Genomic DNA, 27,463 nt, shown 5'->3' with positions numbered 1-27,463 from the left:
CCTCTCTGCTGGCTGAGATAAGCTCATTTTCAACGTCCAATTCAGAATGTAATAAAACCAGATCCAGCCATAAAATGCATCATTCTTTTTTGTTTTAGACAACATTTCATGCACTGTTAAACATGTTAAAGCAAGTTGCAAGTGAAAATCTATGTCTCTGACTGAGTTTGCATTACTGTGATTTGACCTCTCTGCTGGCTGAGATAAGCTCATTTTCAACGTCCAATTCAGAATGTAATAAAACCTGATCCAGCTATAAAATGCATCATTCTTTTTTGTTTTAGACAACATTTCATGCACTGTTAAACATGTTAAAGCAAGTTGCAAGTGAAAATCTATGTCTCTGACTGAGTTTGCATTACTGTGATTTGACCTCTCTGCTGGCTGAGATAAGCTCATTTTCAACGTCCAATTCAGAATGTAATAAAACCTGATCCAGCTATAAAATGCATCATTCTTTTTTGTTTTAGACAACATTTCATGCACTGTTAAACATGTTAAAGCAAGTAGCAAGTGAAAATCTATGTCTCTGACTGAGTTTGCATTACTGTGATTTGACCTCTCTGCTGGCTGAGATAAGCTCATTTTCAACGTCCAATTCAGAATGTAATAAAACCAGATCCAGCCATAAAATGCATCATTCTTTTTTGTTTTAGACAACATTTCATGCACTGTTAAACATGTTAAAGCAAGTTGCAAGTGAAAATCTATGTCTCTGACTGAGTTTGCATTACTGTGATTTGACCTCTCTGCTGGCTGAGATAAGCTCATTTTCAACGTCCAATTCAGAATGTAATAAAACCTGATCCAGCTATAAAATGCATCATTCTTTTTTGTTTTAGACAACATTTCATGCACTGTTAAACATGTTAAAGCAAGTTGCAAGTGAAAATCTATGTCTCTGACTGAGTTTGCATTACTGTGATTTGACCTCTCTGCTGGCTGAGATAAGCTCATTTTCAACGTCCAATTCAGAATGTAATAAAACCAGATCCAGCCATAAAATGCATCATTCTTTTTTGTTTTAGATAACATTTCATGCACTGTTAAACATGTTAAAGCAAGTTGCAAGTGAAAATCTATGTCTCTGACTGAGTTTGCATTACTGTGATTTGACCTCTCTGCTGGCTGAGATAAGCTCATTTTCAACGTCCAATACAGAATGTGATAAAACCGGATCCAGCCATAAAATGCATCATTCTTTTTTGTTTTAGACAACATTTCATGCACTGTTAAACATGTTAAAGCAAGTTGCAAGTGAAAATCTATGTCTCTGACTGAGTTTGCATTACTGTGATTTGACCTCTCTGCTGGCTGAGATAAGCTCATTTTCAACGTCCAATTCAGAATGTAATAAAACCTGATCCAGCCATAAAATGCATCATTCTTTTTTGTTTTAGACAACATTTCATGCACTGTTAAACATGTTAAAGCAAGTTGCAAGTGAAAATCTATGTCTCTGACTGAGTTTGCATTACTGTGATTTGACCTCTCTGCTGGCTGAGATAAGCTAATTTTCAACGTCCAATTCAGAATGTGATAAAAACAGTCCAGCCATAAAATGCATCATTCTTTTTTGTTTTAGACAACATTTCATGCACTGTTAAACATGTTAAAGCAAGTTGCAAGTGAAAATCTATGTCTCTGACTGAGTTTGCATTACTGTGATTTGACCTCTCTGCTGGCTGAGATAAGCTCATTTTCAACGTCCAATTCAGAATGTAATAAAACCTGATCCAGCCATAAAATGCATCATTCTTTTTTGTTTTAGACAACATTTCATGCACTGTTAAACATGTTAAAGCAAGTTGCAAGTGAAAATCTATGTCTCTGACTGAGTTTGCATTACTGTGATTTGACCTCTCTGCTGGCTGAGATAAGCTCATTTTCAACGTCCAATTCAGAATGTAATAAAACCTGATCCAGCTATAAAATGCATCATTCTTTTTTGTTTTAGACAACATTTCATGCACTGTTAAACATGTTAAAGCAAGTTGCAAGTGAAAATCTATGTCTCTGACTGAGTTTGCATTACTGTGATTTGACCTCTCTGCTGGCTGAGATAAGCTCATTTTCAACGTCCAATTCAGAATGTGATAAAACCGGATCCAGCTATAAAATGCATCATTCTTTTTTGTTTTAGACAACATTTCATGCACTGTTAAACATGTTAAAGCAAGTTGCAAGTGAAAATCTATGTCTCTGACTGAGTTTGCATTACTGTGATTTGACCTCTCTGCTGGCTGAGATAAGCTCATTTTCAACGTCCAATTCAGAATGTAATAAAACCAGATCCAGCCATAAAATGCATCATTCTTTTTTGTTTTAGACAACATTTCATGCACTGTTAAACATGTTAAAGCAAGTTGCAAGTGAAAATCTATGTCTCTGACTGAGTTTGCATTACTGTGATTTGACCTCTCTGCTGGCTGAGATAAGCTCATTTTCAACGTCCAATTCAGAATGTAATAAAACCTGATCCAGCTATAAAATGCATCATTCTTTTTTGTTTTAGACAACATTTCATGCACTGTTAAACATGTTAAAGCAAGTAGCAAGTGAAAATCTATGTCTCTGACTGAGTTTGCATTACTGTGATTTGACCTCTCTGCTGGCTGAGATAAGCTCATTTTCAACGTCCAATTCAGAATGTAATAAAACCAGATCCAGCCATAAAATGCATCATTCTTTTTTGTTTTAGACAACATTTCATGCACTGTTAAACATGTTAAAGCAAGTTGCAAGTGAAAATCTATGTCTCTGACTGAGTTTGCATTACTGTGATTTGACCTCTCTGCTGGCTGAGATAAGCTCATTTTCAACGTCCAATACAGAATGTGATAAAACCGGATCCAGCCATAAAATGCATCATTCTTTTTTGTTTTAGACAACATTTCATGCACTGTTAAACATGTTAAAGCAAGTTGCAAGTGAAAATCTATGTCTCTGACTGAGTTTGCATTACTGTGATTTGACCTCTCTGCTGGCTGAGATAAGCTCATTTTCAACGTCCAATTCAGAATGTAATAAAACCAGATCCAGCCATAAAATGCATCATTCTTTTTTGTTTTAGACAACATTTCATGCACTGTTAAACATGTTAAAGCAAGTTGCAAGTGAAAATCTATGTCTCTGACTGAGTTTGCATTACTGTGATTTGACCTCTCTGCTGGCTGAGATAAGCTCATTTTCAACGTCCAATTCAGAATGTAATAAAACCTGATCCAGCTATAAAATGCATCATTCTTTTTTGTTTTAGACAACATTTCATGCACTGTTAAACATGTTAAAGCAAGTTGCAAGTGAAAATCTATGTCTCTGACTGAGTTTGCATTACTGTGATTTGACCTCTCTGCTGGCTGAGATAAGCTCATTTTCAACGTCCAATTCAGAATGTAATAAAACCTGATCCAGCTATAAAATGCATCATTCTTTTTTGTTTTAGACAACATTTCATGCACTGTTAAACATGTTAAAGCAAGTAGCAAGTGAAAATCTATGTCTCTGACTGAGTTTGCATTACTGTGATTTGACCTCTCTGCTGGCTGAGATAAGCTCATTTTCAACGTCCAATTCAGAATGTAATAAAACCAGATCCAGCCATAAAATGCATCATTCTTTTTTGTTTTAGATAACATTTCATGCACTGTTAAACATGTTAAAGCAAGTTGCAAGTGAAAATCTATGTCTCTGACTGAGTTTGCATTACTGTGATTTGACCTCTCTGCTGGCTGAGATAAGCTCATTTTCAACGTCCAATTCAGAATGTAATAAAACCTGATCCAGCCATAAAATGCATCATTCTTTTTTGTTTTAGACAACATTTCATGCACTGTTAAACATGTTAAAGCAAGTTGCAAGTGAAAATCTATGTCTCTGACTGAGTTTGCATTACTGTGATTTGACCTCTCTGCTGGCTGAGATAAGCTCATTTTCAACGTCCAATTCAGAATGTAATAAAACCAGATCCAGCCATAAAATGCATCATTCTTTTTTGTTTTAGATAACATTTCATGCACTGTTAAACATGTTAAAGCAAGTAGCAAGTGAAAATCTATGTCTCTGACTGAGTTTGCATTACTGTGATTTGACCTCTCTGCTGGCTGAGATAAGCTCATTTTCAACGTCCAATTCAGAATGTAATAAAACCAGATCCAGCCATAAAATGCATCATTCTTTTTTGTTTTAGACAACATTTCATGCACTGTTAAACATGTTAAAGCAAGTTGCAAGTGAAAATCTATGTCTCTGACTGAGTTTGCATTACTGTGATTTGACCTCTCTGCTGGCTGAGATAAGCTCATTTTCAACGTCTAATTCAGAATGTAATAAAACCTGATCCAGCTATAAAATGCATCATTCTTTTTTGTTTTAGATAACATTTCATGCACTGTTAAACATGTTAAAGCAAGTTGCAAGTGAAAATCTATGTCTCTGACTGAGTTTGCATTACTGTGATTTGACCTCTCTGCTGGCTGAGATAAGCTCATTTTCAACGTCCATTTCAGAAAGTGATAAAACCAGATCCAGCCATAAAATGCATCATTCTTTTTTAATTTAGACAACATTTCATGCACTGTTAAACATGTTAAAGCAAGTTGCAAGTGAAAATCTATGTCTCTGACTGAGTTTGCATTACTGTGATTTGACCTCTCTGCTGGCTGAGATAAGCTCATTTTCAACGTCCAATTCAGAATGTAATAAAACCTGATCCAGCCATAAAATGCATCATTCTTTTTTGTTTTAGATAACATTTCATGCACTGTTAAACATGTTAAAGCAAGTTGCAAGTGAAAATCTATGTCTCTGACTGAGTTTGCATTACTGTGATTTGACCTCTCTGCTGGCTGAGATAAGCTCATTTTCAACGTCCAATTCAGAATGTAATAAAACCTGATCCAGCCATAAAATGCATCATTCTTTTTTGTTTTAGACAACATTTCATGCACTGTTAAACATGTTAAAGCAAGTTGCAAGTGAAAATCTATGTCTCTGACTGAGTTTGCATTACTGTGATTTGACCTCTCTGCTGGCTGAGATAAGCTCATTTTCAACGTCCAATTCAGAATGTAATAAAACCTGATCCAGCTATAAAATGCATCATTCTTTTTTGTTTTAGACAACATTTCATGCACTGTTAAACATGTTAAAGCAAGTTGCAAGTGAAAATCTATGTCTCTGACTGAGTTTGCATTACTGTGATTTGACCTCTCTGCTGGCTGAGATAAGCTCATTTTCAACGTCCAATTCAGAATGTAATAAAACCTGATCCAGCTATAAAATGCATCATTCTTTTTTGTTTTAGACAACATTTCATGCACTGTTAAACATGTTAAAGCAAGTAGCAAGTGAAAATCTATGTCTCTGACTGAGTTTGCATTACTGTGATTTGACCTCTCTGCTGGCTGAGATAAGCTCATTTTCAACGTCCAATTCAGAATGTAATAAAACCAGATCCAGCCATAAAATGCATCATTCTTTTTTGTTTTAGATAACATTTCATGCACTGTTAAACATGTTAAAGCAAGTTGCAAGTGAAAATCTATGTCTCTGACTGAGTTTGCATTACTGTGATTTGACCTCTCTGCTGGCTGAGATAAGCTCATTTTCAACGTCCAATTCAGAATGTAATAAAACCTGATCCAGCCATAAAATGCATCATTCTTTTTTGTTTTAGACAACATTTCATGCACTGTTAAACATGTTAAAGCAAGTTGCAAGTGAAAATCTATGTCTCTGACTGAGTTTGCATTACTGTGATTTGACCTCTCTGCTGGCTGAGATAAGCTCATTTTCAACGTCCAATTCAGAATGTAATAAAACCAGATCCAGCCATAAAATGCATCATTCTTTTTTGTTTTAGATAACATTTCATGCACTGTTAAACATGTTAAAGCAAGTAGCAAGTGAAAATCTATGTCTCTGACTGAGTTTGCATTACTGTGATTTGACCTCTCTGCTGGCTGAGATAAGCTCATTTTCAACGTCCAATTCAGAATGTAATAAAACCAGATCCAGCCATAAAATGCATCATTCTTTTTTGTTTTAGACAACATTTCATGCACTGTTAAACATGTTAAAGCAAGTTGCAAGTGAAAATCTATGTCTCTGACTGAGTTTGCATTACTGTGATTTGACCTCTCTGCTGGCTGAGATAAGCTCATTTTCAACGTCTAATTCAGAATGTAATAAAACCTGATCCAGCTATAAAATGCATCATTCTTTTTTGTTTTAGATAACATTTCATGCACTGTTAAACATGTTAAAGCAAGTTGCAAGTGAAAATCTATGTCTCTGACTGAGTTTGCATTACTGTGATTTGACCTCTCTGCTGGCTGAGATAAGCTCATTTTCAACGTCCATTTCAGAAAGTGATAAAACCAGATCCAGCCATAAAATGCATCATTCTTTTTTAATTTAGACAACATTTCATGCACTGTTAAACATGTTAAAGCAAGTTGCAAGTGAAAATCTATGTCTCTGACTGAGTTTGCATTACTGTGATTTGACCTCTCTGCTGGCTGAGATAAGCTCATTTTCAACGTCCAATTCAGAATGTAATAAAACCTGATCCAGCCATAAAATGCATCATTCTTTTTTGTTTTAGATAACATTTCATGCACTGTTAAACATGTTAAAGCAAGTTGCAAGTGAAAATCTATGTCTCTGACTGAGTTTGCATTACTGTGATTTGACCTCTCTGCTGGCTGAGATAAGCTCATTTTCAACGTCCAATTCAGAATGTAATAAAACCTGATCCAGCCATAAAATGCATCATTCTTTTTGTTTTAGACAACATTTCATGCACTGTTAAACATGTTAAAGCAAGTTGGAAGTGAAAATCTATGTCTCTGACTGAGTTTGCATTACTGTGATTTGACCTCTCTGCTGGCTGAGATAAGCTCATTTTCAACGTCCAATTCAGAATGTAATAAAACCAGATCCAGCCATAAAATGCATCATTCTTTTTTGTTTTAGATAACATTTCATGCACTGTTAAACATGTTAAAGCAAGTTGCAAGTGAAAATCTATGTCTCTGACTGAGTTTGCATTACTGTGATTTGACCTCTCTGCTGGCTGAGATAAGTTCATTTTCAACGTCCAATTCAGAATGTAATAAAACCTGATCCAGCTATAAAATGCATCATTCTTTTTTGTTTTAGACAACATTTCATGCACTGTTAAACATGTTAAAGCAAGTTGCAAGTGAAAATCTATGTCTCTGACTGAGTTTGCATTACTGTGATTTGACCTCTCTGCTGGCTGAGATAAGCTCATTTTCAACGTCCAATTCAGAATGTAATAAAACCAGATCCAGCCATAAAATGCATCATTCTTTTTTGTTTTAGACAACATTTCATGCACTGTTAAACATGTTAAAGCAAGTTGCAAGTGAAAATCTATGTCTCTGACTGAGTTTGCATTACTGTGATTTGACCTCTCTGCTGGCTGAGATAAGCTCATTTTCAACGTCCAATTCAAAATGTAATAAAACCAGATCCAGCCATAAAATGCATCATTCTTTTTTGTTTTAGATAACATTTCATGCACTGTTAAACATGTTAAAGCAAGTTGCAAGTGAAAATCTATGTCTCTGACTGAGTTTGCATTACTGTGATTTGACCTCTCTGATGGCTGAGATAAGCTCATTTTCAACGTCCAATTCAGAATGTAATAAAACCTGATCCAGCCATAAAATGCATCATTCTTTTTTGTTTTAGACAACATTTCATGCACTGTTAAACATGTTAAAGCAAGTTGCAAGTGAAAATCTATGTCTCTGACTGAGTTTGCATTACTGTGATTTGACCTCTCTGCTGGCTGAGATAAGCTCATTTTCAACGTCCAATTCAGAATGTAATAAAACCTGATCCAGCCATAAAATGCATCATTCTTTTTTGTTTTAGACAACATTTCATGCACTGTTAAACATGTTAAAGCAAGTTGCAAGTGAAAATCTATGTCTCTGACTGAGTTTGCATTACTGTGATTTGACCTCTCTGCTGGCTGAGATAAGCTCATTTTCAACGTCCAATTCAGAATGTAATAAAACCTGATCCAGCTATAAAATGCATCATTCTTTTTTGTTTTAGATAACATTTCATGCACTGTTAAACATGTTAAAGCAAGTTGCAAGTGAAAATCTATGTCTCTGACTGAGTTTGCATTACTGTGATTTGACCTCTCTGCTGGCTGAGATAAGCTCATTTTCAACGTCCAATTCAGAATGTAATAAAACCTGATCCAGCCATAAATTGCATCATTCTTTTTTGTTTTAGACAACATTTCATGCACTGTTAAACATGTTAAAGCAAGTTGGAAGTGAAAATCTATGTCTCTGACTGAGTTTGCATTACTGTGATTTGACCTCTCTGCTGGCTGAGATAAGCTCATTTTCAACGTCCAATTCAGAATGTAATAAAACCAGATCCAGCCATAAAATGCATCATTCTTTTTTGTTTTAGATAACATTTCATGCACTGTTAAACATGTTAAAGCAAGTTGCAAGTGAAAATCTATGTCTCTGACTGAGTTTGCATTACTGTGATTTGACCTCTCTGCTGGCTGAGATAAGCTCATTTTCAACGTCCAATTCAGAATGTAATAAAACCTGATCCAGCTATAAAATGCATCATTCTTTTTTGTTTTAGACAACATTTCATGCACTGTTAAACATGTTAAAGCAAGTTGCAAGTGAAAATCTATGTCTCTGACTGAGTTTGCATTACTGTAATTTGACCTCTCTGCTGGCTGAGATAAGCTCATTTTCAACGTCCATTTCAGAAAGTGATAAAACCAGATCCAGCCATAAAATGCATCATTCTTTTTTAATTTAGACAACATTTCATGCACTGTTAAACATGTTAAAGCAAGTTGCAAGTGAAAATCTATGTCTCTGACTAAGTTTGCATTACTGTGATTTGACCTCTCTGCTGGCTGAGATAAGCTCATTTTCAACGTCCAATTCAGAATGTGATAAAACCTGATCCAGCTATAAAATGCATCATTCTTTTTTGTTTTAGACAACATTTCATGCACTGTTAAACATGTTAAAGCAAGTTGGAAGTGAAAATCTATGTCTCTGACTGAGTTTGCATTACTGTGATTTGACCTCTCTGCTGGCTGAGATAAGCTCATTTTCAACGTCCAATTCAGAATGTGATAAAACCAGATCCAGCCATAAAATGCATCATTCTTTTTTAATTTAGACAACATTTCATGCACTGTTAAACATGTTAAAGCAAGTTGCAAGTGAAAATCTATGTCTCTGACTAAGTTTGCATTACTGTGATTTGACCTCTCTGCTGGCTGAGATAAGCTCATTTTCAACGTCCAATTCAGAAAGTGATAAAAACAGATCCAGCCATAAAATGCATCATTCTTTTTTGTTTTAGACAACATTTCATACACTGTTAAACATGTTAAAGCAAGTTGCAAGTGAAAATCTATGTCTCTGACTGAGTTTGCATTACTGTGATTTGACCTCTCTGCTGGCTGAGATAAGCTCATTTTCAACGTCCAATTCAGAATGTAATAAAACCAGATCCAGCCGTAAAATGCATCATTCTTTTTTGTTTTAGACAACATTTCATGCACTGTTAAACATGTTAAAGCAAGTTGCAAGTGAAAATCTATGTCTCTGACTGAGTTTGCATTACTGTGATTTGACCTCTCTGCTGGCTGAGATAAGCTCATTTTCAACGTCCAATTCAGAATGTAATAAAACCTGATCCAGCCATAAAATGCATCATTCTTTTTTGTTTTAGACAACATTTCATGCACTGTTAAACATGTTAAAGCAAGTTGCAAGTGAAAATCTATGTCTCTGACTGAGTTTGCATTACTGTGATTTGACCTCTCTGCTGGCTGAGATAAGCTCATTTTCAACGTCCAATTCAGAATGTAATAAAACCTGATCCAGCTATAAAATGCATCATTCTTTTTTGTTTTAGACAACATTTCATGCACTGTTAAACATGTTAAAGCAAGTTGCAAGTGAAAATCTATGTCTCTGACTGAGTTTGCATTACTGTGATTTGACCTCTCTGCTGGCTGAGATAAGCTCATTTTCAACGTCCAATTCAGAATGTAATAAAACCTGATCCAGCCATAAATTGCATCATTCTTTTTTGTTTTAGACAACATTTCATGCACTGTTAAACATGTTAAAGCAAGTTGGAAGTGAAAATCTATGTCTCTGACTGAGTTTGCATTACTGTGATTTGACCTCTCTGCTGGCTGAGATAAGCTCATTTTCAACGTCCAATTCAGAATGTAATAAAACCAGATCCAGCCATAAAATGCATCATTCTTTTTTGTTTTAGATAACATTTCATGCACTGTTAAACATGTTAAAGCAAGTTGCAAGTGAAAATCTATGTCTCTGACTGAGTTTGCATTACTGTGATTTGACCTCTCTGCTGGCTGAGATAAGCTCATTTTCAACGTCCAATTCAGAATGTAATAAAACCTGATCCAGCTATAAAATGCATCATTCTTTTTTGTTTTAGATAACATTTCATGCACTGTTAAACATGTTAAAGCAAGTAGCAAGTGAAAATCTATGTCTCTGACTGAGTTTGCATTACTGTGATTTGACCTCTCTGCTGGCTGAGATAAGCTCATTTTCAACGTCCAATTCAGAATGTAATAAAACCAGATCCAGCCATAAAATGCATCATTCTTTTTTGTTTTAGACAACATTTCATGCACTGTTAAACATGTTAAAGCAAGTTGCAAGTGAAAATCTATGTCTCTGACTGAGTTTGCATTACTGTGATTTGACCTCTCTGCTGGCTGAGATAAGCTCATTTTCAACGTCTAATTCAGAATGTAATAAAACCTGATCCAGCTATAAAATGCATCATTCTTTTTTGTTTTAGATAACATTTCATGCACTGTTAAACATGTTAAAGCAAGTTGCAAGTGAAAATCTATGTCTCTGACTGAGTTTGCATTACTGTGATTTGACCTCTCTGCTGGCTGAGATAAGCTCATTTTCAACGTCCATTTCAGAAAGTGATAAAACCAGATCCAGCCATAAAATGCATCATTCTTTTTTAATTTAGACAACATTTCATGCACTGTTAAACATGTTAAAGCAAGTTGCAAGTGAAAATCTATGTCTCTGACTGAGTTTGCATTACTGTGATTTGACCTCTCTGCTGGCTGAGATAAGCTCATTTTCAACGTCCAATTCAGAATGTAATAAAACCTGATCCAGCCATAAAATGCATCATTCTTTTTTGTTTTAGATAACATTTCATGCACTGTTAAACATGTTAAAGCAAGTTGCAAGTGAAAATCTATGTCTCTGACTGAGTTTGCATTACTGTGATTTGACCTCTCTGCTGGCTGAGATAAGCTCATTTTCAACGTCCAATTCAGAATGTAATAAAACCTGATCCAGCCATAAAATGCATCATTCTTTTTGTTTTAGACAACATTTCATGCACTGTTAAACATGTTAAAGCAAGTTGGAAGTGAAAATCTATGTCTCTGACTGAGTTTGCATTACTGTGATTTGACCTCTCTGCTGGCTGAGATAAGCTCATTTTCAACGTCCAATTCAGAATGTAATAAAACCAGATCCAGCCATAAAATGCATCATTCTTTTTTGTTTTAGATAACATTTCATGCACTGTTAAACATGTTAAAGCAAGTTGCAAGTGAAAATCTATGTCTCTGACTGAGTTTGCATTACTGTGATTTGACCTCTCTGCTGGCTGAGATAAGTTCATTTTCAACGTCCAATTCAGAATGTAATAAAACCTGATCCAGCTATAAAATGCATCATTCTTTTTTGTTTTAGACAACATTTCATGCACTGTTAAACATGTTAAAGCAAGTTGCAAGTGAAAATCTATGTCTCTGACTGAGTTTGCATTACTGTGATTTGACCTCTCTGCTGGCTGAGATAAGCTCATTTTCAACGTCCAATTCAGAATGTAATAAAACCAGATCCAGCCATAAAATGCATCATTCTTTTTTGTTTTAGACAACATTTCATGCACTGTTAAACATGTTAAAGCAAGTTGCAAGTGAAAATCTATGTCTCTGACTGAGTTTGCATTACTGTGATTTGACCTCTCTGCTGGCTGAGATAAGCTCATTTTCAACGTCCAATTCAAAATGTAATAAAACCAGATCCAGCCATAAAATGCATCATTCTTTTTTGTTTTAGATAACATTTCATGCACTGTTAAACATGTTAAAGCAAGTTGCAAGTGAAAATCTATGTCTCTGACTGAGTTTGCATTACTGTGATTTGACCTCTCTGATGGCTGAGATAAGCTCATTTTCAACGTCCAATTCAGAATGTAATAAAACCTGATCCAGCCATAAAATGCATCATTCTTTTTTGTTTTAGACAACATTTCATGCACTGTTAAACATGTTAAAGCAAGTTGCAAGTGAAAATCTATGTCTCTGACTGAGTTTGCATTACTGTGATTTGACCTCTCTGCTGGCTGAGATAAGCTCATTTTCAACGTCCAATTCAGAATGTAATAAAACCTGATCCAGCCATAAAATGCATCATTCTTTTTTGTTTTAGACAACATTTCATGCACTGTTAAACATGTTAAAGCAAGTTGCAAGTGAAAATCTATGTCTCTGACTGAGTTTGCATTACTGTGATTTGACCTCTCTGCTGGCTGAGATAAGCTCATTTTCAACGTCCAATTCAGAATGTAATAAAACCTGATCCAGCTATAAAATGCATCATTCTTTTTTGTTTTAGATAACATTTCATGCACTGTTAAACATGTTAAAGCAAGTTGCAAGTGAAAATCTATGTCTCTGACTGAGTTTGCATTACTGTGATTTGACCTCTCTGCTGGCTGAGATAAGCTCATTTTCAACGTCCAATTCAGAATGTAATAAAACCTGATCCAGCCATAAATTGCATCATTCTTTTTTGTTTTAGACAACATTTCATGCACTGTTAAACATGTTAAAGCAAGTTGGAAGTGAAAATCTATGTCTCTGACTGAGTTTGCATTACTGTGATTTGACCTCTCTGCTGGCTGAGATAAGCTCATTTTCAACGTCCAATTCAGAATGTAATAAAACCAGATCCAGCCATAAAATGCATCATTCTTTTTTGTTTTAGATAACATTTCATGCACTGTTAAACATGTTAAAGCAAGTTGCAAGTGAAAATCTATGTCTCTGACTGAGTTTGCATTACTGTGATTTGACCTCTCTGCTGGCTGAGATAAGCTCATTTTCAACGTCCAATTCAGAATGTAATAAAACCTGATCCAGCTATAAAATGCATCATTCTTTTTTGTTTTAGACAACATTTCATGCACTGTTAAACATGTTAAAGCAAGTTGCAAGTGAAAATCTATGTCTCTGACTGAGTTTGCATTACTGTAATTTGACCTCTCTGCTGGCTGAGATAAGCTCATTTTCAACGTCCATTTCAGAAAGTGATAAAACCAGATCCAGCCATAAAATGCATCATTCTTTTTTAATTTAGACAACATTTCATGCACTGTTAAACATGTTAAAGCAAGTTGCAAGTGAAAATCTATGTCTCTGACTAAGTTTGCATTACTGTGATTTGACCTCTCTGCTGGCTGAGATAAGCTCATTTTCAACGTCCAATTCAGAAAGTGATAAAAACAGATCCAGCCATAAAATGCATCATTCTTTTTTGTTTTAGACAACATTTCATACACTGTTAAACATGTTAAAGCAAGTTGCAAGTGAAAATCTATGTCTCTGACTGAGTTTGCATTACTGTGATTTGACCTCTCTGCTGGCTGAGATAAGCTCATTTTCAACGTCCAATTCAGAATGTAATAAAACCAGATCCAGCCGTAAAATGCATCATTCTTTTTTGTTTTAGACAACATTTCATGCACTGTTAAACATGTTAAAGCAAGTTGCAAGTGAAAATCTATGTCTCTGACTGAGTTTGCATTACTGTGATTTGACCTCTCTGCTGGCTGAGATAAGCTCATTTTCAACGTCCAATTCAGAATGTAATAAAACCTGATCCAGCCATAAAATGCATCATTCTTTTTTGTTTTAGACAACATTTCATGCACTGTTAAACATGTTAAAGCAAGTTGCAAGTGAAAATCTATGTCTCTGACTGAGTTTGCATTACTGTGATTTGACCTCTCTGCTGGCTGAGATAAGCTCATTTTCAACGTCCAATTCAGAATGTAATAAAACCTGATCCAGCTATAAAATGCATCATTCTTTTTTGTTTTAGACAACATTTCATGCACTGTTAAACATGTTAAAGCAAGTTGCAAGTGAAAATCTATGTCTCTGACTGAGTTTGCATTACTGTGATTTGACCTCTCTGCTGGCTGAGATAAGCTCATTTTCAACGTCCAATTCAGAATGTAATAAAACCTGATCCAGCCATAAATTGCATCATTCTTTTTTGTTTTAGACAACATTTCATGCACTGTTAAACATGTTAAAGCAAGTTGGAAGTGAAAATCTATGTCTCTGACTGAGTTTGCATTACTGTGATTTGACCTCTCTGCTGGCTGAGATAAGCTCATTTTCAACGTCCAATTCAGAATGTAATAAAACCAGATCCAGCCATAAAATGCATCATTCTTTTTTGTTTTAGATAACATTTCATGCACTGTTAAACATGTTAAAGCAAGTTGCAAGTGAAAATCTATGTCTCTGACTGAGTTTGCATTACTGTGATTTGACCTCTCTGCTGGCTGAGATAAGCTCATTTTCAACGTCCAATTCAGAATGTAATAAAACCTGATCCAGCTATAAAATGCATCATTCTTTTTTGTTTTAGACAACATTTCATGCACTGTTAAACATGTTAAAGCAAGTTGCAAGTGAAAATCTATGTCTCTGACTGAGTTTGCATTACTGTGATTTGACCTCTCTGCTGGCTGAGATAAGCTCATTTTCAACGTCCAATTCAGAATGTGATAAAACCGGATCCAGCTATAAAATGCATCATTCTTTTTTGTTTTAGACAACATTTCATGCACTGTTAAACATGTTAAAGCAAGTTGCAAGTGAAAATCTATGTCTCTGACTGAGTTTGCATTACTGTGATTTGACCTCTCTGCTGGCTGAGATAAGCTCATTTTCAACGTCCAATTCAGAATGTAATAAAACCAGATCCAGCCATAAAATGCATCATTCTTTTTTGTTTTAGACAACATTTCATGCACTGTTAAACATGTTAAAGCAAGTTGCAAGTGAAAATCTATGTCTCTGACTGAGTTTGCATTACTGTGATTTGACCTCTCTGCTGGCTGAGATAAGCTCATTTTCAACGTCCAATTCAGAATGTAATAAAACCTGATCCAGCTATAAAATGCATCATTCTTTTTTGTTTTAGACAACATTTCATGCACTGTTAAACATGTTAAAGCAAGTTGCAAGTGAAAATCTATGTCTCTGACTGAGTTTGCATTACTGTGATTTGACCTCTCTGCTGGCTGAGATAAGCTCATTTTCAACGTCCAATTCAGAATGTAATAAAACCTGATCCAGCTATAAAATGCATCATTCTTTTTTGTTTTAGACAACATTTCATGCACTGTTAAACATGTTAAAGCAAGTAGCAAGTGAAAATCTATGTCTCTGACTGAGTTTGCATTACTGTGATTTGACCTCTCTGCTGGCTGAGATAAGCTCATTTTCAACGTCCAATTCAGAATGTAATAAAACCAGATCCAGCCATAAAATGCATCATTCTTTTTTGTTTTAGACAACATTTCATGCACTGTTAAACATGTTAAAGCAAGTTGCAAGTGAAAATCTATGTCTCTGACTGAGTTTGCATTACTGTGATTTGACCTCTCTGCTGGCTGAGATAAGCTCATTTTCAACGTCCAATTCAGAATGTAATAAAACCTGATCCAGCTATAAAATGCATCATTCTTTTTTGTTTTAGACAACATTTCATGCACTGTTAAACATGTTAAAGCAAGTTGCAAGTGAAAATCTATGTCTCTGACTGAGTTTGCATTACTGTGATTTGACCTCTCTGCTGGCTGAGATAAGCTCATTTTCAACGTCCAATTCAGAATGTAATAAAACCAGATCCAGCCATAAAATGCATCATTCTTTTTTGTTTTAGATAACATTTCATGAACTGTTAAACATGTTAAAGCAAGTTGCAAGTGAAAATCTATGTCTCTGACTGAGTTTGCATTACTGTGATTTGACCTCTCTGCTGGCTGAGATAAGCTCATTTTCAACGTCCAATACAGAATGTGATAAAACCGGATCCAGCCATAAAATGCATCATTCTTTTTTGTTTTAGACAACATTTCATGCACTGTTAAACATGTTAAAGCAAGTTGCAAGTGAAAATCTATGTCTCTGACTGAGTTTGCATTACTGTGATTTGACCTCTCTGCTGGCTGAGATAAGCTCATTTTCAACGTCCAATTCAGAATGTAATAAAACCAGATCCAGCCATAAAATGCATCATTCTTTTTTGTTTTAGACAACATTTCATGCACTGTTAAACATGTTAAAGCAAGTTGCAAGTGAAAATCTATGTCTCTGACTGAGTTTGCATTACTGTGATTTGACCTCTCTGCTGGCTGAGATAAGCTCATTTTCAACGTCCAATTCAGAATGTAATAAAACCTGATCCAGCCATAAAATGCATCATTCTTTTTTGTTTTAGACAACATTTCATGCACTGTTAAACATGTTAAAGCAAGTTGCAAGTGAAAATCTATGTCTCTGACTGAGTTTGCATTACTGTGATTTGACCTCTCTGCTGGCTGAGATAAGCTCATTTTCAACGTCCAATTCAGAATGTAATAAAACCTGATCCAGCTATAAAATGCATCATTCTTTTTTGTTTTAGATAACATTTCATGCACTGTTAAACATGTTAAAGCAAGTTGCAAGTGAAAATCTATGTCTCTGACTGAGTTTGCATTACTGTGATTTGACCTCTCTGCTGGCTGAGATAAGCTCATTTTCAACGTCCAATTCAGAATGTAATAAAACCTGATCCAGCCATAAATTGCATCATTCTTTTTTGTTTTAGACAACATTTCATGCACTGTTAAACATGTTAAAGCAAGTTGGAAGTGAAAATCTATGTCTCTGACTGAGTTTGCATTACTGTGATTTGACCTCTCTGCTGGCTGAGATAAGCTCATTTTCAACGTCCAATTCAGAATGTAATAAAACCAGATCCAGCCATAAAATGCATCATTCTTTTTTGTTTTAGATAACATTTCATGCACTGTTAAACATGTTAAAGCAAGTTGCAAGTGAAAATCTATGTCTCTGACTGAGTTTGCATTACTGTGATTTGACCTCTCTGCTGGCTGAGATAAGCTCATTTTCAACGTCCAATTCAGAATGTAATAAAACCTGATCCAGCTATAAAATGCATCATTCTTTTTTGTTTTAGACAACATTTCATGCACTGTTAAACATGTTAAAGCAAGTTGCAAGTGAAAATCTATGTCTCTGACTGAGTTTGCATTACTGTAATTTGACCTCTCTGCTGGCTGAGATAAGCTCATTTTCAACGTCCATTTCAGAAAGTGATAAAACCAGATCCAGCCATAAAATGCATCATTCTTTTTTAATTTAGACAACATTTCATGCACTGTTAAACATGTTAAAGCAAGTTGCAAGTGAAAATCTATGTCTCTGACTAAGTTTGCATTACTGTGATTTGACCTCTCTGCTGGCTGAGATAAGCTCATTTTCAACGTCCAATTCAGAATGTGATAAAACCTGATCCAGCTATAAAATGCATCATTCTTTTTTGTTTTAGACAACATTTCATGCACTGTTAAACATGTTAAAGCAAGTTGGAAGTGAAAATCTATGTCTCTGACTGAGTTTGCATTACTGTGATTTGACCTCTCTGCTGGCTGAGATAAGCTCATTTTCAACGTCCAATTCAGAATGTGATAAAACCAGATCCAGCCATAAAATGCATCATTCTTTTTTAATTTAGACAACATTTCATGCACTGTTAAACATGTTAAAGCAAGTTGCAAGTGAAAATCTATGTCTCTGACTAAGTTTGCATTACTGTGATTTGACCTCTCTGCTGGCTGAGATAAGCTCATTTTCAACGTCCAATTCAGAAAGTGATAAAAACAGATCCAGCCATAAAATGCATCATTCTTTTTTGTTTTAGACAACATTTCATACACTGTTAAACATGTTAAAGCAAGTTGCAAGTGAAAATCTATGTCTCTGACTGAGTTTGCATTACTGTGATTTGACCTCTCTGCTGGCTGAGATAAGCTCATTTTCAACGTCCAATTCAGAATGTAATAAAACCAGATCCAGCCGTAAAATGCATCATTCTTTTTTGTTTTAGACAACATTTCATGCACTGTTAAACATGTTAAAGCAAGTTGCAAGTGAAAATCTATGTCTCTGACTGAGTTTGCATTACTGTGATTTGACCTCTCTGCTGGCTGAGATAAGCTCATTTTCAACGTCCAATTCAGAATGTGATAAAAACAGTCCAGCCATAAAATGCATCATTCTTTTTTGTTTTAGACAACATTTCATGCACTGTTAAACATGTTAAAGCAAGTTGCAAGTGAAAATCTATGTCTCTGACTGAGTTTGCATTACTGTGATTTGACCTCTCTGCTGGCTGAGATAAGCTCATTTTCAACGTCCAATTCAGAATGTAATAAAACCTGATCCAGCCATAAAATGCATCATTCTTTTTTGTTTTAGACAACATTTCATGCACTGTTAAACATGTTAAAGCAAGTTGCAAGTGAAAATCTATGTCTCTGACTGAGTTTGCATTACTGTGATTTGACCTCTCTGCTGGCTGAGATAAGCTCATTTTCAACGTCCAATTCAGAATGTAATAAAACCTGATCCAGCTATAAAATGCATCATTCTTTTTTGTTTTAGACAACATTTCATGCACTGTTAAACATGTTAAAGCAAGTTGCAAGTGAAAATCTATGTCTCTGACTGAGTTTGCATTACTGTGATTTGACCTCTCTGCTGGCTGAGATAAGCTCATTTTCAACGTCCAATTCAGAATGTAATAAAACCTGATCCAGCCATAAATTGCATCATTCTTTTTTGTTTTAGACAACATTTCATGCACTGTTAAACATGTTAAAGCAAGTTGGAAGTGAAAATCTATGTCTCTGACTGAGTTTGCATTACTGTGATTTGACCTCTCTGCTGGCTGAGATAAGCTCATTTTCAACGTCCAATTCAGAATGTAATAAAACCAGATCCAGCCATAAAATGCATCATTCTTTTTTGTTTTAGATAACATTTCATGCACTGTTAAACATGTTAAAGCAAGTTGCAAGTGAAAATCTATGTCTCTGACTGAGTTTGCATTACTGTGATTTGACCTCTCTGCTGGCTGAGATAAGCTCATTTTCAACGTCCAATTCAGAATGTAATAAAACCTGATCCAGCTATAAAATGCATCATTCTTTTTTGTTTTAGACAACATTTCATGCACTGTTAAACATGTTAAAGCAAGTTGCAAGTGAAAATCTATGTCTCTGACTGAGTTTGCATTACTGTGATTTGACCTCTCTGCTGGCTGAGATAAGCTCATTTTCAACGTCCAATTCAGAATGTGATAAAACCGGATCCAGCTATAAAATGCATCATTCTTTTTTGTTTTAGACAACATTTCATGCACTGTTAAACATGTTAAAGCAAGTTGCAAGTGAAAATCTATGTCTCTGACTGAGTTTGCATTACTGTGATTTGACCTCTCTGCTGGCTGAGATAAGCTCATTTTCAACGTCCAATTCAGAATGTAATAAAACCAGATCCAGCCATAAAATGCATCATTCTTTTTTGTTTTAGACAACATTTCATGCACTGTTAAACATGTTAAAGCAAGTTGCAAGTGAAAATCTATGTCTCTGACTGAGTTTGCATTACTGTGATTTGACCTCTCTGCTGGCTGAGATAAGCTCATTTTCAACGTCCAATTCAGAATGTAATAAAACCTGATCCAGCTATAAAATGCATCATTCTTTTTTGTTTTAGACAACATTTCATGCACTGTTAAACATGTTAAAGCAAGTTGCAAGTGAAAATCTATGTCTCTGACTGAGTTTGCATTACTGTGATTTGACCTCTCTGCTGGCTGAGATAAGCTCATTTTCAACGTCCAATTCAGAATGTAATAAAACCTGATCCAGCTATAAAATGCATCATTCTTTTTTGTTTTAGACAACATTTCATGCACTGTTAAACATGTTAAAGCAAGTAGCAAGTGAAAATCTATGTCTCTGACTGAGTTTGCATTACTGTGATTTGACCTCTCTGCTGGCTGAGATAAGCTCATTTTCAACGTCCAATTCAGAATGTAATAAAACCAGATCCAGCCATAAAATGCATCATTCTTTTTTGTTTTAGACAACATTTCATGCACTGTTAAACATGTTAAAGCAAGTTGCAAGTGAAAATCTATGTCTCTGACTGAGTTTGCATTACTGTGATTTGACCTCTCTGCTGGCTGAGATAAGCTCATTTTCAACGTCCAATTCAGAATGTAATAAAACCTGATCCAGCTATAAAATGCATCATTCTTTTTTGTTTTAGACAACATTTCATGCACTGTTAAACATGTTAAAGCAAGTTGCAAGTGAAAATCTATGTCTCTGACTGAGTTTGCATTACTGTGATTTGACCTCTCTGCTGGCTGAGATAAGCTCATTTTCAACGTCCAATTCAGAATGTAATAAAACCAGATCCAGCCATAAAATGCATCATTCTTTTTTGTTTTAGATAACATTTCATGAACTGTTAAACATGTTAAAGCAAGTTGCAAGTGAAAATCTATGTCTCTGACTGAGTTTGCATTACTGTGATTTGACCTCTCTGCTGGCTGAGATAAGCTCATTTTCAACGTCCAATACAGAATGTGATAAAACCGGATCCAGCCATAAAATGCATCATTCTTTTTTGTTTTAGACAACATTTCATGCACTGTTAAACATGTTAAAGCAAGTTGCAAGTGAAAATCTATGTCTCTGACTGAGTTTGCATTACTGTGATTTGACCTCTCTGCTGGCTGAGATAAGCTCATTTTCAACGTCCAATTCAGAATGTAATAAAACCAGATCCAGCCATAAAATGCATCATTCTTTTTTGTTTTAGACAACATTTCATGCACTGTTAAACATGTTAAAGCAAGTTGCAAGTGAAAATCTATGTCTCTGACTAAGTTTGCATTACTGTGATTTGACCTCTCTGCTGGCTGAGATAAGCTCATTTTCAACGTCCAATTCAGAATGTAATAAAACCAGATCCAGCCATAAAATGCATCATTCTTTTTTGTTTTAGACAACATTTCATGCACTGTTAAACATGTTAAAGCAAGTTGCAAGTGAAAATCTATGTCTCTGACTGAGTTTGCATCACTGTGATTTGACCTCTCTGCTGGCTGAGATAAGCTCATTTTCAACGTCCAATTCAAAATGTAATAAAACCAGATCCAGCCATAAAATGCATCATTCTTTTTTGTTTTAGATAACATTTCATGCACTGTTAAACATGTTAAAGCAAGTTGCAAGTGAAAATCTATGTCTCTGACTGAGTTTGCATTACTGTGATTTGACCTCTCTGATGGCTGAGATAAGCTCATTTTCAACGTCCAATTCAGAATGTAATAAAACCTGATCCAGCCATAAAATGCATCATTCTTTTTTGTTTTAGACAACATTTCATGCACTGTTAAACATGTTAAAGCAAGTTGCAAGTGAAAATCTATGTCTCTGACTGAGTTTGCATTACTGTGATTTGACCTCTCTGCTGGCTGAGATAAGCTCATTTTCAACGTCCAATTCAGAATGTAATAAAACCTGATCCAGCCATAAAATGCATCATTCTTTTTTGTTTTAGACAACATTTCATGCACTGTTAAACATGTTAAAGCAAGTTGCAAGTGAAAATCTATGTCTCTGACTGAGTTTGCATTACTGTGATTTGACCTCTCTGCTGGCTGAGATAAGCTCATTTTCAACGTCCAATTCAGAATGTAATAAAACCTGATCCAGCTATAAAATGCATCATTCTTTTTTGTTTTAGATAACATTTCATGCACTGTTAAACATGTTAAAGCAAGTTGCAAGTGAAAATCTATGTCTCTGACTGAGTTTGCATTACTGTGATTTGACCTCTCTGCTGGCTGAGATAAGCTCATTTTCAACGTCCAATTCAGAATGTAATAAAACCTGATCCAGCTATAAAATGCATCATCCTTTTTTGTTTTAGACAACATTTCATGCACTGTTAAACATGTTAAAGCAAGTTGCAAGTGAAAATCTATGTCTCTGACTGAGTTTGCATTACTGTAATTTGACCTCTCTGCTGGCTGAGATAAGCTCATTTTCAACGTCCATTTCAGAAAGTGATAAAACCAGATCCAGCCATAAAATGCATCATTCTTTTTTAATTTAGACAACATTTCATGCACTGTTAAACATGTTAAAGCAAGTTGCAAGTGAAAATCTATGTCTCTGACTAAGTTTGCATTACTGTGATTTGACCTCTCTGCTGGCTGAGATAAGCTCATTTTCAACGTCCAATTCAGAATGTGATAAAACCTGATCCAGCTATAAAATGCATCATTCTTTTTTGTTTTAGACAACATTTCATGCACTGTTAAACATGTTAAAGCAAGTTGGAAGTGAAAATCTATGTCTCTGACTGAGTTTGCATTACTGTGATTTGACCTCTCTGCTGGCTGAGATAAGCTCATTTTCAACGTCCAATTCAGAATGTGATAAAACCAGATCCAGCCATAAAATGCATCATTCTTTTTTAATTTAGACAACATTTCATGCACTGTTAAACATGTTAAAGCAAGTTGCAAGTGAAAATCTATGTCTCTGACTAAGTTTGCATTACTGTGATTTGACCTCTCTGCTGGCTGAGATAAGCTCATTTTCAACGTCCAATTCAGAAAGTGATAAAAACAGATCCAGCCATAAAATGCATCATTCTTTTTTGTTTTAGACAACATTTCATACACTGTTAAACATGTTAAAGCAAGTTGCAAGTGAAAATCTATGTCTCTGACTGAGTTTGCATTACTGTGATTTGACCTCTCTGCTGGCTGAGATAAGCTCATTTTCAACGTCCAATTCAGAATGTAATAAAACCAGATCCAGCCATAAAATGCATCATTCTTTTTTGTTTTAGACAACATTTCATGCACTGTTAAACATGTTAAAGCAAGTTGCAAGTGAAAATCTATGTCTCTGACTGAGTTTGCATTACTGTGATTTGACCTCTCTGCTGGCTGAGATAAGCTCATTTTCAACGTCTAATTCAGAATGTAATAAAACCTGATCCAGCTATAAAATGCATCATTCTTTTTTGTTTTAGATAACATTTCATGCACTGTTAAACATGTTAAAGCAAGTTGCAAGTGAAAATCTATGTCTCTGACTGAGTTTGCATTACTGTGATTTGACCTCTCTGCTGGCTGAGATAAGCTCATTTTCAACGTCCATTTCAGAAAGTGATAAAACCAGATCCAGCCATAAAATGCATCATTCTTTTTTAATTTAGACAACATTTCATGCACTGTTAAACATGTTAAAGCAAGTTGCAAGTGAAAATCTATGTCTCTGACTGAGTTTGCATTACTGTGATTTGACCTCTCTGCTGGCTGAGATAAGCTCATTTTCAACGTCCAATTCAAAATGTAATAAAACCAGATCCAGCCATAAAATGCATCATTCTTTTTTGTTTTAGATAACATTTCATGCACTGTTAAACATGTTAAAGCAAGTTGCAAGTGAAAATCTATGTCTCTGACTGAGTTTGCATTACTGTGATTTGACCTCTCTGATGGCTGAGATAAGCTCATTTTCAACGTCCAATTCAGAATGTAATAAAACCTGATCCAGCCATAAAATGCATCATTCTTTTTTGTTTTAGACAACATTTCATGCACTGTTAAACATGTTAAAGCAAGTTGCAAGTGAAAATCTATGTCTCTGACTGAGTTTGCATTACTGTGATTTGACCTCTCTGCTGGCTGAGATAAGCTCATTTTCAACGTCCAATTCAGAATGTAATAAAACCTGATCCAGCCATAAAATGCATCATTCTTTTTTGTTTTAGACAACATTTCATGCACTGTTAAACATGTTAAAGCAAGTTGCAAGTGAAAATCTATGTCTCTGACTGAGTTTGCATTACTGTGATTTGACCTCTCTGCTGGCTGAGATAAGCTCATTTTCAACGTCCAATTCAGAATGTAATAAAACCTGATCCAGCTATAAAATGCATCATTCTTTTTTGTTTTAGATAACATTTCATGCACTGTTAAACATGTTAAAGCAAGTTGCAAGTGAAAATCTATGTCTCTGACTGAGTTTGCATTACTGTGATTTGACCTCTCTGCTGGCTGAGATAAGCTCATTTTCAACGTCCAATTCAGAATGTAATAAAACCTGATCCAGCCATAAATTGCATCATTCTTTTTTGTTTTAGACAACATTTCATGCACTGTTAAACATGTTAAAGCAAGTTGGAAGTGAAAATCTATGTCTCTGACTGAGTTTGCATTACTGTGATTTGACCTCTCTGCTGGCTGAGATAAGCTCATTTTCAACGTCCAATTCAGAATGTAATAAAACCAGATCCAGCCATAAAATGCATCATTCTTTTTTGTTTTAGATAACATTTCATGCACTGTTAAACATGTTAAAGCAAGTTGCAAGTGAAAATCTATGTCTCTGACTGAGTTTGCATTACTGTGATTTGACCTCTCTGCTGGCTGAGATAAGCTCATTTTCAACGTCCAATTCAGAATGTAATAAAACCTGATCCAGCTATAAAATGCATCATTCTTTTTTGTTTTAGACAACATTTCATGCACTGTTAAACATGTTAAAGCAAGTTGCAAGTGAAAATCTATGTCTCTGACTGAGTTTGCATTACTGTAATTTGACCTCTCTGCTGGCTGAGATAAGCTCATTTTCAACGTCCATTTCAGAAAGTGATAAAACCAGATCCAGCCATAAAATGCATCATTCTTTTTTGTTTTAGACAACATTTCATGCACTGTTAAACATGTTAAAGCAAGTTGGAAGTGAAAATCTATGTCTCTGACTGAGTTTGCATTACTGTGATTTGACCTCTCTGCTGGCTGAGATAAGCTCATTTTCAACGTCCAATTCAGAATGTGATAAAACCTGATCCAGCTATAAAATGCATCATTCTTTTTTGTTTTAGACAACATTTCATGCACTGTTAAACATGTTAAAGCAAGTTGGAAGTGAAAATCTATGTCTCTGACTGAGTTTGCATTACTGTGATTTGACCTCTCTGCTGGCTGAGATAAGCTCATTTTCAACGTCCAATTCAGAATGTGATAAAACCAGATCCAGCCATAAAATGCATCATTCTTTTTTAATTTAGACAACATTTCATGCACTGTTAAACATGTTAAAGCAAGTTGCAAGTGAAAATCTATGTCTCTGACTAAGTTTGCATTACTGTGATTTGACCTCTCTGCTGGCTGAGATAAGCTCATTTTCAACGTCCAATTCAGAAAGTGATAAAAACAGATCCAGCCATAAAATGCATCATTCTTTTTTGTTTTAGACAACATTTCATACACTGTTAAACATGTTAAAGCAAGTTGCAAGTGAAAATCTATGTCTCTGACTGAGTTTGCATTACTGTGATTTGACCTCTCTGCTGGCTGAGATAAGCTCATTTTCAACGTCCAATTCAGAATGTAATAAAACCAGATCCAGCCGTAAAATGCATCATTCTTTTTTGTTTTAGACAACATTTCATGCACTGTTAAACATGTTAAAGCAAGTTGCAAGTGAAAATCTATGTCTCTGACTGAGTTTGCATTACTGTGATTTGACCTCTCTGCTGGCTGAGATAAGCTCATTTTCAACGTCCAATTCAGAATGTGATAAAAACAGTCCAGCCATAAAATGCATCATTCTTTTTTGTTTTAGACAACATTTCATGCACTGTTAAACATGTTAAAGCAAGTTGCAAGTGAAAATCTATGTCTCTGACTGAGTTTGCATTACTGTGATTTGACCTCTCTGCTGGCTGAGATAAGCTCATTTTCAACGTCCAATTCAGAATGTAATAAAACCTGATCCAGCCATAAAATGCATCATTCTTTTTTGTTTTAGACAACATTTCATGCACTGTTAAACATGTTAAAGCAAGTTGCAAGTGAAAATCTATGTCTCTGACTGAGTTTGCATTACTGTGATTTGACCTCTCTGCTGGCTGAGATAAGCTCATTTTCAACGTCCAATTCAGAATGTAATAAAACCTGATCCAGCTATAAAATGCATCATTCTTTTTTGTTTTAGACAACATTTCATGCACTGTTAAACATGTTAAAGCAAGTTGCAAGTGAAAATCTATGTCTCTGACTGAGTTTGCATTACTGTGATTTGACCTCTCTGCTGGCTGAGATAAGCTCATTTTCAACGTCCAATTCAGAATGTAATAAAACCTGATCCAGCCATAAATTGCATCATTCTTTTTTGTTTTAGACAACATTTCATGCACTGTTAAACATGTTAAAGCAAGTTGGAAGTGAAAATCTATGTCTCTGACTGAGTTTGCATTACTGTGATTTGACCTCTCTGCTGGCTGAGATAAGCTCATTTTCAACGTCCAATTCAGAATGTAATAAAACCAGATCCAGCCATAAAATGCATCATTCTTTTTTGTTTTAGATAACATTTCATGCACTGTTAAACATGTTAAAGCAAGTTGCAAGTGAAAATCTATGTCTCTGACTGAGTTTGCATTACTGTGATTTGACCTCTCTGCTGGCTGAGATAAGCTCATTTTCAACGTCCAATTCAGAATGTAATAAAACCTGATCCAGTCATAAAATGCATCATTCTTTTTTGTTTTAGACAACATTTCATGCACTGTTAAACATGTTAAAGCAAGTTGCAAGTGAAAATCTATGTCTCTGACTGAGTTTGCATTACTGTGATTTGACCTCTCTGCTGGCTGAGATAAGCTCATTTTCAACGTCCAATTCAGAATGTGATAAAACCGGATCCAGCTATAAAATGCATCATTCTTTTTTGTTTTAGACAACATTTCATGCACTGTTAAACATGTTAAAGCAAGTTGCAAGTGAAAATCTATGTCTCTGACTGAGTTTGCATTACTGTGATTTGACCTCTCTGCTGGCTGAGATAAGCTCATTTTCAACGTCCAATTCAGAATGTAATAAAACCAGATCCAGCCATAAAATGCATCATTCTTTTTTGTTTTAGACAACATTTCATGCACTGTTAAACATGTTAAAGCAAGTTGCAAGTGAAAATCTATGTCTCTGACTGAGTTTGCATTACTGTGATTTGACCTCTCTGCTGGCTGAGATAAGCTCATTTTCAACGTCCAATTCAGAATGTAATAAAACCTGATCCAGCTATAAAATGCATCATTCTTTTTTGTTTTAGACAACATTTCATGCACTGTTAAACATGT

The sequence above is a fragment of the Danio rerio genome, chromosome 17 (genome assembly GCF_049306965.1).
Source record: "Danio rerio strain Tuebingen ecotype United States chromosome 17, GRCz12tu, whole genome shotgun sequence".
Classification (NCBI taxonomy): domain Eukaryota; kingdom Metazoa; phylum Chordata; class Actinopteri; order Cypriniformes; family Danionidae; genus Danio; species Danio rerio.
This window is presented reverse-complemented; position numbering follows the sequence as displayed.